The sequence below is a fragment of the Panthera onca genome (assembly GCF_046562875.1).
Source record: "Panthera onca isolate mPanOnc1 chromosome Y unlocalized genomic scaffold, mPanOnc1 haplotype 2 h2.ChrY_unloc_2, whole genome shotgun sequence".
Classification (NCBI taxonomy): domain Eukaryota; kingdom Metazoa; phylum Chordata; class Mammalia; order Carnivora; family Felidae; genus Panthera; species Panthera onca.
Genome location: NW_027675865.1, coordinates 1,186,556 through 1,199,677, shown reverse-complemented (window position 1 = coordinate 1,199,677; position 13,122 = coordinate 1,186,556). Strand labels below are relative to the sequence as shown.

Genomic DNA, 13,122 nt, shown 5'->3' with positions numbered 1-13,122 from the left:
GCACCTGACCGTCCCACATAAGCACCTCATTCACAGAGACCCCTGTGTCTCTCCTTGTCTCTCCGGCGGCTTACACACCCAATCCTGCACACACAGAGACACATGGCTACGCAATCGCACGAGCATATGCACGCTCACACTGCCAGCACCACCCCGGATCTCAGGCCCATTTTGCCACAGATGCCCACACACACTTGCAGGAACTCACGCTGGATCTCTGCCCTCGTGCGTACTCTCTCCATGAATTCCCACTCATAAGCCTCGCTGCTGCCCACAACCCACACCTGCCCCTCCCCCTGACACATCTCCCATCCTGAGCCACTGTCTGAGGACAGGGCTCGGGGTCAAAGGAGCCCCGGGTGTGGGAGGCAGCAGCAAGGTATACTGGCATCGACTATGAGAAGCCTGCCTGCTCCTGAGTTGTCCGGGGACATGTGGTCTTCGCTCTGATCCTGACTGGAGGCTTTGCTGACTGGATTCTATCTCACCAAGGACACAGCACCCCTCTGGGATCAAGGGTCCTGGCTGAAACCCCCCGAGTCCTGGCCACACTGTACCAGGACCCAATGGACCAATTTGGTCCCACTGTGCAATCCCCTTCCCTGCCTTTCGGCTCTGGCCTATACAACAAGTCTCCAAATAACAGGTCTGTCTCTTCCTCCTCCTCCTTCCAGGCTCTTCCTGCCCAAGAAGGCAGGCCTCTGTGCACATGGCAACAACGGCCCCACCCCAGTACTGCACCTCTCCTGCACACACAGAATCACCCGGGCAGCGGCAGGACAGTCACACTCAGGTCCCTTCCTCATCGTCCCTCCTCAGGTCCCCATACACACACACACACACACACACACACCAAAAACAGAAGGGTTTTTAGCTTCCTGTATGTGTCCACATAAACATCGTGGAAACTCTTCAAGGCTGCCACACGTTATCTCTTCCTCAATTCTCTCCGGGGCACGTAGAAGACAGGAGACTCATCCACCCATCTCTTCCAGCACTGGTGGCGTCCTCCATTGTTTCTGCATGGGCAAAGATAGAAGCTCTGCACGATTCACGCCCACACAGATGCAGAGCACCTGACGCATGTGGGCACACGCAGACACATTTGCGTACACGCGCACACACGCGCCCCCACGCAACAGACACCAAGAATGATACGGGATATTTGCAAATACATCCCAGATGGGGTCACTCTTGTGCCTCGCCCTTTTGCGATCCCCCTTGCTTTCTCACCCAGGGATTCATTTCCAGCCCCCAATGGCCTTGGACCAGTTCTAAGAATGGCTGTCGGGTTGCGGGAGGACATGGCGTGGTGGGGCACATGGAAGGAAGTGCGAGATTCTCACCACAGTGGCGCCTGGGGACACGGCAGCTCCTGACCCAAAGACTGGCAGGCAAATCCAGACTGAAGGAGCAGGGGGAAGCCCGGGACAGGGCGGACATCCACGGGGAGCATTTGTGGTGAAGCACTGCTCCTCCCGAGTTGCTCTCCAAAGCCCCAGCCCACAGCACGACTGCATTTGGTTTGCAGGCTTCGACCCTCTGTGTGTTTGTTGCTGAGTCTCTGCAGGTCCCCTGTCATCCTCCCACCCTCTCCCCATGCTACCTGTGTCCCTGTGTCGGCGGACCTTCCATTTGCAAGCCAATGCGTGGCCCACGTTCCCTTGCCCATACAACACGCAGGTCAACACACCGCATACTGGGGTTCTCACCGACACGTGAGCACGTCAGATCACTGTCTTCTGGTCCCTTCCTCCCTCAGGTAGTACTGCAGGGGATTGGGCCACAGGTCCTCGATGATGATCTGGAAGAGGACACAGGCCGGCGCCACATTGGGCATAGCCCACTCTCCTCTCTGGCCGGGGGCCACCCACATCCCCACTGCTGACGAAGGCCTCAGGGGCCCCACCTCGGCAATCCTGTTCGCCCCTGGGCAGCTGTGCTCACACAGCCAGTTGAACAAGTTAAGGCTGGTGGGGTCATGCCTGCGACTGGGAGCTCCACGTTCATAATCCCAGAACCACTGGACTGGAGTGGAACGCGATGTCCCGTAGCCTGCAGGAAGAGAGGATTTGAGGAGCAACCTGACGGCCTCCTCCCCACCCACTTCCCCCTCCCTCTCCCCCTACCCCCTGCCCCTGATTCATGCTCCTCATCCCCCTGCCCCACACCATGATGGGACCCACACCCTACCAGCAAAGCTAAGCTGATACTCCTCAATGATCACTGGGTTCCGGAAGTACGGGTTGGCCCCAAAGAAAAACATCACTCTGCAGCGGTACTTGGGATGGCCCACTTCTCCCACCTGCCGTGAGCAATGGGACAGGAGGGGGCAAGTGTCCTCCCTCTGGGTCCTGAGCTACTTGCCTGGCTGTGAGGGTGAGCACCTTTGCCTCACCCTCTCCTGTCTAAATCCCACACCCAACGGGACGGCCCCCAGCCACATCCTCTCCGGTCTGACCTCCAAGTCGACCACGTAGCTGAGCACATCTTTGTCCTGGGCACCGATCATGGCCAACAACTGGGGGTGATTCAGAATCTGTGCTGTGTCAAGGAGCTGTGCCTTCAGATGCTGTGGAAACAGACACAGCCCCCCTCCAACCCTCCCAGGCTAAGAGCAAGGGACTAAATCATGGCATGTGCAGAAAGACCAGGAAACACTAGTCCCCACACTCCTCAGCCTCTGCAAATGCATCAGACCCCATCGACACTGGGCAGTCCCTTGGCTTCCTGTACCTCCCACGTTGTCTGCACACAGCAGGGAGAGACTCCACTGCCTGCACGCCTCACAGTTCCTTCCTATATCGGACCTGTGTGGGCTGCCAGCAGCCCATCATAGCTTGTGATGTCGGCATGTGCTCTGACCCCTCCGCACGGCTGGGTTTCTTGGCATATTCCCGTGAAGACCTATGTTGTCACCAGCCTCCTGAGTCCAGATGGAATAACATGGCTTACAGGAACCCGACTGCACACTTACGCTGCAAGCAGAGGGTGTGGGAGGGAGAAAGAGATCGAGAAGCACGGACGAGGAGGGCTGAAGAGGGAAAAGGATTAGACACAGTGACACAGCCAGTCCGGAGAGAAAGACATGGGTGGGACCGAGCCGGAGCCTGAGGACAGAGAGGGAAGCAGGGGTGGAGATACCAGGAGAGAATCCTCTGTGTGTGTGTGTGTGTGTGTGTGTGTGTGTGTGTGTGTGTGTGTGTGTGTGTCAGGGTCTGAGGAGGCAGCTTGTACCCCATTCGGAGTGGGTCTCAGTCGTCCTACTGTCTGGCAAAGGGGCGTGGTGTGGTTCCACTAAAGGTCATGAGTGTGTGTCTGAAATGCTCTCTTTTGAAGGAACTGCTAGGAAACGTGCACAGCCTGTGAATGTGAAGGTGGGTGTGCGGCCTGTGTAACTCTCCCATTTTGCAGCGAAATATTTCCTTGCCTTATCTGCTCTGAGTGAAGGCTGCTTTGTGCTACCCTAGCTCTGGTAGCATGGGGACACATGGCTCGTGTCTGCAAGTAATATCTGAGACCAGCCTGCAGGCCAACGTTGGCGGAGACCTAGAGGAAACAGACCCAGTCACCAAGTCCCCCCATGCCCAACAACCGCCCCTGTCCAAGGCCTTACACTGGATCCCAGACCACACCAACCCAGGGCCAGGGACCATTCCCCAGCTCTCCTCTCTGGGGGCCATCGCCCTGAGGCACCCTGCTCTCAGTGCCCAGCCCTCCTGCACAACAGCCCCCGGCATCACCCACCAGCACAAGGAAGGATACCGCCTGGGCCCAGAAGCCAGGGATGTGCTTGATGACGCACCTTCTGTGATCCAGGTGAGAAAACCGCGTCCGAAGAATCCTGCGCTTCAGCCGCCATAAGGCCCTGGAATCCTGGGCATTCCCAGCGCTGATCTCCAGCTGAAGACGCTCCAGCGCTGCCAGCGGGTCCTGGGCTGAGGCAGGACGCAGCGCTGGCTCTTGCTGCTGCAGCGGCTGTGAGAGCTGGGGCCCCTCCTCCGCCTCTGCATCTGCCTCGCGCTTCTCCTCTTGCTCCTGAATCTCCTCCTGCTGCTGTCTCTCAACTTCCACCTCCTCCTCCTCGTGCATGTCCTCTGCTTCTGGCTTGGCTTCCTCAGAATTCTCCTCTCCAGCCACCTCAGCCTTGGTCGCCTCGCCGTCCTCTTCCTCCTCCCTCACCTCAGCCGCCTCAGCCGCCACCATTCCGATCACCACCTCAGCCGCCACGATTCCGTCATCCAATATCAGCACCAATTCCTCCGCTGGGCTTGCCACCTGTATCTCACACCCGGCCTGGGCTTCCTGCACAGGATGGGCGCTTGCCACCCCTGAACCTGGGGACTGCGGCCAGCCCATGCCGTCCAGCGCCCCTGCATTCCCGCGGGGCCGGGACTCTCCACCTTTCTCATCCGGGACGATCAGGGCCCAGGGTCGACGGGAATCTCCGCTTTGTCCGGACCGCGACACGCTGGCCATGACGCTCGGCCCCGGCCCCAGTGTAGCTAGGGCAGCCTCAGGACAAGGACAGAAAATGGCAGCAGGTGGGGGGAGCCTTGGCCGCAAGACCATTAGCTCCCTGAAGCCTCCCGCCGCAGCCCGCCAAAGTTGCGCGCAGGCGCACAGGCTCTGGGATTTGAGGACTCTGCATTGGCTGTGGCTGCTGTGGAGGAGGGGCCGAGACAGAGGCAGTGAAGAGTGTGCGCATGCGGCCTGGGGGCGAAGTGGTTCCAGGGCAGGTCAGGCCAGCTGGCCAGGTTCGGGGAGCAATCAGTTGCAAGACAGCAAGACAGGGTGCTGGCCGCCAGCAAGCGCGCGCCAATGGCCGGTCCAGGCTCTGGAGCGAGTGCCAAGGTGCCAGCGTGGCCCCCGTTTGCCGCATGTCCTCTTCAGCGCTGTCACCTTCCAGGCCTGAATTGCGGGGTCCCGGTATCGCACAGTCTGTGGTGGCTTGTACACCCTTTCTCCAGAGGCCTCACTACGGGCACCAGAGCATTCAGCACAGGAACGTTCTTGCCGTGAGCCACTGCCTGCTCCGTCCCTTGCCCCTTCTTCATGAAGCTGGGGCAAGGCCTGGAGAAGTCCTTAGTGTCACGCCTACCGGGGCCACATGGCCGTCCGCACGGTATCTCCTCCTTGGCCGTTAGGCTGAGGGCGGCGGTAAGGTGGGTGCCCACCCAGAACCAGTGACACCCACCCTAGACCCACCCCACCGCCATGTCCTTGCAAGAAAACAGCTCAGTAGACCTCACTGCACTGCAATTCAGAGCAAAGAACAACCCCCAGAGCCCCATCTGCCACTGGTGCCCTACTGATCTCCGTACAGAGCGCCAGGGAGATGGGGTAGTAGGATTTAGCAGCTTGCTCCGGTCCTGAAATCTAACCTTCCACTAAAAGGAGGACGACTCCAACCAAGCAGGGCAATTAGGGGCCCTTCACCAAGAATTGGAAACTTGTCTGTGTCTGTCTCTGAGAAAGCCCGGTGCCTGCTTTCACTAGTACACACAAAAGCAGATGAGTTCAGTTCACATTTCCCAGGCGCCAACGAGAATTCTGAAGAAGCATGCACCCAGACACAGAAGGTCCACTGAGACAGACAGCGAGAAAGAGACATACAGAGAGACAGAGCTATAGAGGGAGAGAGAGAGACACGTGCAAGCAGATGAAGGAAGGATGAGTGGAGGGGAAGACCGGCCTGGAGAGGGAGAGTCCCATGGAGATTGGCGGGAGAGACAGGGAGGAGGAGCAAGACAAGAAGAGACAGAGGGGCACCTATTACAAGGAAGACAGACTGAGACAGGGGGAGGCATTAGTGATGAAGAGGAGGGAGACGAAGACAAAGAGAGCTGGAAGGAAAGTGGGAGGGAGGGACAGGAAGAAGACAAGGGAGGGGGAGGCAAGTAGAGGGTAGGAGGAAGGAGAGCAGGGGCAGCCGAGGCGGAGACAGGTGGGCTGACTCTGAAGACAGGGCAACTACAGTGTGCAGTTTCACCTGGTGAAATTCACCTGTGCTATTTGCACATAGATGAATGGTGTACAGTGGTCAGCCCTCAGCACAAAAGGCACTGCTCCCACCTGGACCTTAAGGGCAGTCTGAAACGATCCCTGAACTAGAAGGAAGCTGCAATGAGGTCATTCGGGATGAGGAAGAGGGCACCGCAGGGAAGAAAACAAGGACCCGATCCCCACAGGGCTGCTGGAAGCCCTGTACTTACCAGCAGGAGACAGGAAACGGGACTGCCAGAAAGAGACAGCAGAGATTTAGGCACAGCACGTGCGGGAAGAAATCACGTCCCAAACCTCGGCAAATTCAAGCAAAAGCAGAGGGTGCACATCCATGAATGTCAACGCTTTCCGAGTGGAACCAACGAAGTTCTCACAGATGCCCAGGAAATGTGCTCAACTCTGAGGCCCCTTGCCTCTGGCAAGCTTCTCATCCAAAGTGACTCATCACATAGAAAGGGTGCACCGTGAGCAAAAGAGCCAAGGTCTCCTTCAGATCCCCGGACGCAGACAGGTGATCCGCCCAGTAATTTCAAGCCAATATATGGTTATAAAGGTTACCTTCCACCACAGTGATGGAGGAAACTCGCACCCGAGGGGAGTACAATGAGGACGTAATGGACAAATTAGGGACCAGAACACACAGGAGGCACACGGAAATCAGACACACACTGGCAGGGGGAAGTCTCTCCCAGCCAGGAACATGCCACGTGGCAAAAGAGTAAGTGGGAAAACGTTGCTGGACCGCTTTTCACAATTTACGCCTGCATCTGCAATGTGCAAGCCAGTGATGTTTGAGCCCCTCAGATGCAAAGGGTTTGAAAACAGAAGGACAGAAAATAGAGATGTGACTGAATGCTCACAGCAAGGCAGCTGCATTTGGGGACATTAACTGGCTGGCAGTGAGTGCATGGCCAATCCTCTGACGAAGGTCCTACCGGCACGGAATGATTTCTAGCTCCTGGAACATATAACAGAACATGCAGAAGCCCCTCCACCTGACAGCAGGAGAGCAATTGGATCTGTCAGTGGAAGAAAGGGGTTGAATTCAGAGGGAAACACACTCAAGCACAGAAGCATACTCCAAAGACAAGACAGGCCACCAGAGCCACAGCTGACACAACACACAGGTGTGCAGAGACGAAGGTGGTTACACGGGTACAGCTGTGCCCACTTAGGCCAGGCAAGGAGGCATCACCAGAGAGGTGTCGGCAAAGGCAAAGCCAGGAAAAGTCATGGACACACCAGGGTCACTCAGGGAGACAGAGGAGCACAGGCAATGCAAGACATTTCCTGCGCACAGAGAACAACGATCCCGACAGACCAATGAGAGACATGTGTGGTTCAGAGACATGGAAGTCAGAAGGCTCCTGAATTGCTGAGGGTGTCCTCTCTCGAGGGACAGCACTCTGGGGCCCACACACGCTGGTGTTGGGGTGGAAGAGGCCACTGGGCAGCAGATACAGTTGTGCAGGGGGTTTAGCAGCTCCTGGACCCTAGGGCTCCCCGGGGAGTGCTGCGGATACGGGAGGACAACCGGGGTTGCCGGGTGTGCAGCATGAGGGCTGTAATCCCTCGGACACAGAGCACCGAGGCCTCTGACCACGGACCTCAAGTGTCCACACTCGAGGGTTTGGCTCTGGGTGCTGTGAGTGCATTCTACACCCACACCTTGTCCGTACCTTGTCTTTGGGACAGGCCGGGCGGAAACGTCACCCTGGCCCCTAAGGAGGTATTGGCTGGAGATATTAACATGTGGGGGACCCTGTGTTCACCTGTCCCGTAAAGTGTTCCTGCTCGGCAAGACCTATCAAGTAACGGCCTGCTTGTGCAGAAAGATGCCCCAAAGGGCCCAGCCTCATGACCACTGAGGCCGTATTCCCACTGCACAATCATGGGCCATACTTTCTTTGGATGTTCACACCCAAAGACTCGGGTCAGCACAGGGAGCTTTTCCAGGGTACCCCAACATTTACCCATCAAGCAGCTGAGAAGACGTGCCTCTCCAGCCAGTGTGCAGACAGCAGCGAGAGAAAGGCCTGCCTTCCCTTCTAGAGAGTGCGACAGCCTCTGCCCTGGAAGAGGTAAGGCTTGGTCGCACAGATCCTCAACTCCACAGCGTGCTGACACCCCGCTGACCATGTTGTCTGCATATGATAGGGGCAAGAGGCCTCCATGCATTGGGACTGCCCACGCCTTCTCTGGAATAGACCCACTGCAGAGAAGGCTCTTGTACTGCAGAGCTGTGCAGTGAGGATCCTGGGGGGCTTGGGCAGCTTGGGAGACAGGAAGATTAGTGTCGGGATGTCAGTCTCAGGTACGCTGTGCTGGGGGCCGTGTTACGTGGGGATACAGAAGAGCCTGCGATGGACAAGGCTGAACTCTGTCTACTGCACTGCTAGCACGGTGGAGCTTTTGCCCCATCCCTAGCACAGACCTCTCTGGCAAGCAGCCAACTGCTCTGTAAGGAGTACCCCAGTACTCACGTCTTCGCAGGTGAGGCTCGTCCCAGTCCTTTCTAAGCTCCAGGCCTGCCTGGGACCTCTGAACAGAATGCTAAGGCTGTACAAGTCCATCGTTCCCTATGTGGCCGAGGCAGCCTTTGTCCAGACACTCAGGCAAAGGAACACAGGTTGCCTGGGAGGAGGTGACCTCCCTGAGCGCCTGCTGGTGTTTGCACTTGGGAGTCTTCTCACAAGTCTCACATGGCGTGTTGGACACACGGGTTAAGCCTGTGGACACAGAGGAAGAGCATCACCCGACTCATCACGGCTGATGATGAGAGGGCAGAGGGCACACGGGAGAGGATGGTGTGTTTGTGCCCTTGAAGAGCCCCACCTCCCCACGACCCTCCCCTCTGTTGGCTTGCAATCTGGGCCACCCATCCGTAACCTGAGGTCATTTCAGAAACAGCGAAGTTCACACAAGGGCATCAGTACTAGGACTCCTTCAGGAGTCTTGTGGGTGTGAGTGTGTGATCAAATTGTTTAATCAAAAAATTAGGTATTTTGTTTTGTTTACAATTTTATTTCCAACATTCATTCTCAAAATTGTTATGCTTTAATATATGATTTTTAAAAAACTCCTTCAAAATATGATTTGATATTCGATCTTGCAAAAAAACCTCTTAAATTTTTATTTATTGAAAATTCGATGACAAGTTTGATGTCAATATTTAAAAGTTTCTCAAATTCATTCCATCTGACAATATTGCCATAATTGCTGATATTGTATATGATTTTAAAACGTCTCAACTTATCTTTTTAAAAGTAATTTATTTTGAAAGAGAGAGAGAGAAAGAGAGAGAGAGAGAGGGAGAATACAGAGGAGAGGCACAGAGACGGTGAGATAGAATCTCAAACATAAATTAGAAATCCAAAAGCTCTGAAGAAACAAAAGTCCAGGACCAGATTAATTCTACTATAAACTTAAAGAAATGTTACTCCCTGTTCTTCTCAAAGGAATTCCAACTTCATTCTAGGAGACCAGCATTAACTTTATGTCAAAATCAGAATACTACTCCACTAAGAAAAAGAACTACAAGCCCATATGTTTAATGAACATAGATGCAAACATCCTCAAGAAAATACTTGCATACTGACTCTAATAATACATTATAAAAAAGTATTCACCACAATTGAGGTAGATTTATTCCTAGTTTGCAAGTATAGTCCAATATTCACAAATCAATTAACATGTTACAGTACACCAATAAGATAAAGGAGAAGAACCCCATTATCATTTCAATAGCTGCTGGAAAAGCATTTGAAGAAGTACAACATCCATTCATGATAAACACCCTCCGCAAATTAGATTTAGAGGAAAAATACCTCAACATAATAAAGGCCATCTATGAAAAACTCATAGCTAAAATCTTTTTTAATGGGGAAAACCTGAAAGCTTTTCCCGTAAGCTTAGGAAGAAGACAAGGATATCCACTCCCACCACTTTTTTATTCAGCACAGTACTAGAACTCCTAGCCACAGCAATTAGACACCAAAAAGAAGTAAAAGGCGATGGAATCAATAAAGAAGAAGAAAAATGTTCTCGATTTATAGAGGACATGATACTCTGCTGTAGGAAACCTGAAAGATTCCACGGACAAAACTGTGAGAACTGAAGAACGAATTCAGTAAAGTCATAGGATGCAATCAACACAAAGAAACCTGTTGCATTTCTATACACTAATAATGAAGCCGCAGAAAGACAAATTAAGAAAACAATCCCATTTATAATTGGACCAAAAAAATAAGATATCTAGGGGTAAACTTATACAAAGAGGTGAATAACCCATACTCTGAAACCTATTAAATAAGGTTGAAAGAAACTGAAGTCAACACAAAGAAATGGATAATTCCATGCTCATGGATTGAAAGGGCAAATAATGTTAAAATGTCTATGTTACCAAAGCGATCTACATATTTAATGTAACCCCAATGAAAACACCAACGGCATTTCTCACAGAACTAGAACAAACAGTCCTAAACTTTATATGGGACCACCAAGGAACCTGAAGAGCAAAGCAATCTTAAACAAACAAACAGACAGACCGACAGACAGACAGACAAACACTGGAGGCATCACAAACTCCAGATATCAAGTTATACTACAAAGCTGTAGTTATCAAAACTGCATGGTACTGGCACAAATTGGAACGTAGACCAATGGAACAGATAGAATACCTAGAAATAAACCCACAACTATCTGGTCTATTAATCTTTGACAGAGCAAGAAAGCATATAAAATGGGAAAAAGGTATTCTCTTCAGCAAATGGTGTTGGAAACCTGGACAGAAATATGGAAAAGAACGAAACTGGACCACTTTCTTACAAAACACATGAAAATAAATCCAAAATGGATTAGAGACATAAATGCTGACCCTGATACCATAAAAATTCTAGAAGAGAACACAGGCAGTAATTTTTTGACATTAGCCAAAGAAACGTTTTCTAGGTATATCTCCTGAGACAAGGGAAACAAAAGCAAAAATAACTATTGGGATTGCATCCACACAAAAAGCTTCTGCACAGCTCAGGAAAAAATCCACAAAAATGAACGGCAACCTACAGAACGGGACAAGATATTTGCAAATGACATATCCAGTAATGGATTAGTATCCACTACATAAAGAACTTACAAAACTCAATACTGAAAAACGAAATTATCCAATTAAATAATGGGCAGAAGACCTTAACAGACACTCCTCCATGAAGACATGCAGATGGCCAACAGACACGTGAAAACATGTTTATCATCACTTACCATCAGGAAATTGCAAGTCAAAAGGACAATGAGATACCACCTCACACTTGTTGGAATAGCTAAACTCAGCAACACAATGAACAACAGGTGTTGATGAGGATATGGAAGAAGAACTTTTGCACTGTTGATAGGAATGCAAACTGGTGCAGTCAGTGTGGAAAACATAGTAGGTTCCTCAGAACGTGAAAAATACAACTGCAGCAATCACACTACTGTGTGTTTAGCCAAAGGATACAGAAACGATAATTCAAAGAGATACAAGAACCCTGATAATTTTGGCAGCATTATCTAAAATAGCATAGATAAAGAACAGCCACGCGTCCATCAAATGATGAATGGATAAAGATTTAGTATGTATATATGATGTGGTATTATAATGTGGTATTATACACACATAATTATATGATGTGGTATATTATGTATAATACCCACACACAGTGGAATAGCAATCAGCCATGTAAAATAATGAAATCTTGCCATCTGCAACAGCATGAATGGAGCTAGAGAATATAATGCTAGGCAAAAGAAGTCAGTCAGAGAAAGACAGATACCATATGATTTCATTCATAGGTGAAATTTAAGAAACTAAACAAATGATCAAAAGTTGGGGAAAAAGAGTAATAGACAAATCAAGAAACATACACTTAATTATAGATAACAAACTGATGGTTACCAGTGTTGGGGGGGGGTGCAGATGTAGTGAGTGAAATATGTGATGGGGATTAAGGAGTGCACTTGTTGCCATGAGTACTGGGTATTGTAAGGGATTGCTGAATTAGTATATTGTACATCTGAAACTAATATAACACTATATGTGAAAAAAATAGGGGCTTCTAGGTGGCTCAGTTGGTTGACCATCCAACTTTGGCTCAGGTCATGATCTCGCAGTTCGTGGGTTCAAGCCCTACATTGGGTCACTGGTGTAGGCATCACGCCCACTTCAGATATGCTATTCCTCTTTCTGACCCTGCTTGCATTCTCTCAAAAATAAATAAGATATTGTTTAAAAAACGTAAAATATTTAAAAATAAATTCAATTTATAAGAAAAGAAAAAAAAAAAAAAAAACAACTTTAGAGCACCTAAATAAATTACTGGATTTTCTGATATTTTAGGTATCAGGAAATTCATTTGTTTGCATATGTGTTATTATGTCTTTTTAGGTATTCTCTGTCCTGTCCTGTTTTAATAATAATAGCAGTAATAATAGGATTCTATATAAGGGGTGTTTGCTATGTTTCAGATATTGTTCTAAACTCTTTATATGATTATTATATTCATCTCTTGGTCTTACATATATGAGAACTAAAGCACAAAAGCATTAAAAAAAAGTGTGCCGATGATCATACACCTAGTACTGCTGAGACAGGATGTAAACTTGGGTACGCTGGCACTAGAGGACACTATTTCATGCCACCTCTCAGTTCCATCACATGCCACCTGTGTTGACCTTGGGAGCAGACAAGTTCCTTAACCTCTGAACTTCTTCAATTTGCTGATGTGTAAAAGGAGGTTAATAGTAACCCCTCCCTCCTAGGGCCCTTAGGAGAATGACATGAATTACTTGTGAAATGTTCAGAACCTCCCCTGGTATGAGTAAGAACTAAGTAAGTGTTGGCAAGAAACATCTCAGCCAGGCTAGCTGGTCCCCAAGTCTTACGCATTTGCTCCAGTGTTAGACTTATGGGGTTATTCTAGTTTTTCAAAGAAATGACTCGCATCGCTTTCATTCTCTTGCTGCTTTTTCTTAAACCAGTGTAGTCATTTACATTGCCTCCAAAACATTCATTGTCTATTTTATTGGCATATGTACATAGGATTTTTTCATAACAAAAAGCTCTATAATGTTACCATGTTT

At 50.3% G+C, this 13,122-nt stretch overlaps 1 long non-coding RNA gene across 1 annotated transcript; it reads right to left on the bottom strand.

Moving 5' to 3' along the window:
• Positions 1 to 865: 865 nt before the first annotated feature.
• Positions 866 to 2,231, bottom strand: LOC145715266 (uncharacterized). The gene is made up of 4 exons (XR_014137247.1): positions 2,194 to 2,231; positions 1,910 to 2,055; positions 1,713 to 1,804; positions 866 to 1,019 (listed from the first exon to the last, which is right to left on the bottom strand). It is a non-coding gene; the product is annotated as an uncharacterized LOC145715266 (long non-coding RNA).
• Between the last annotated feature and the right edge of the window lie 10,891 nt (positions 2,232 to 13,122).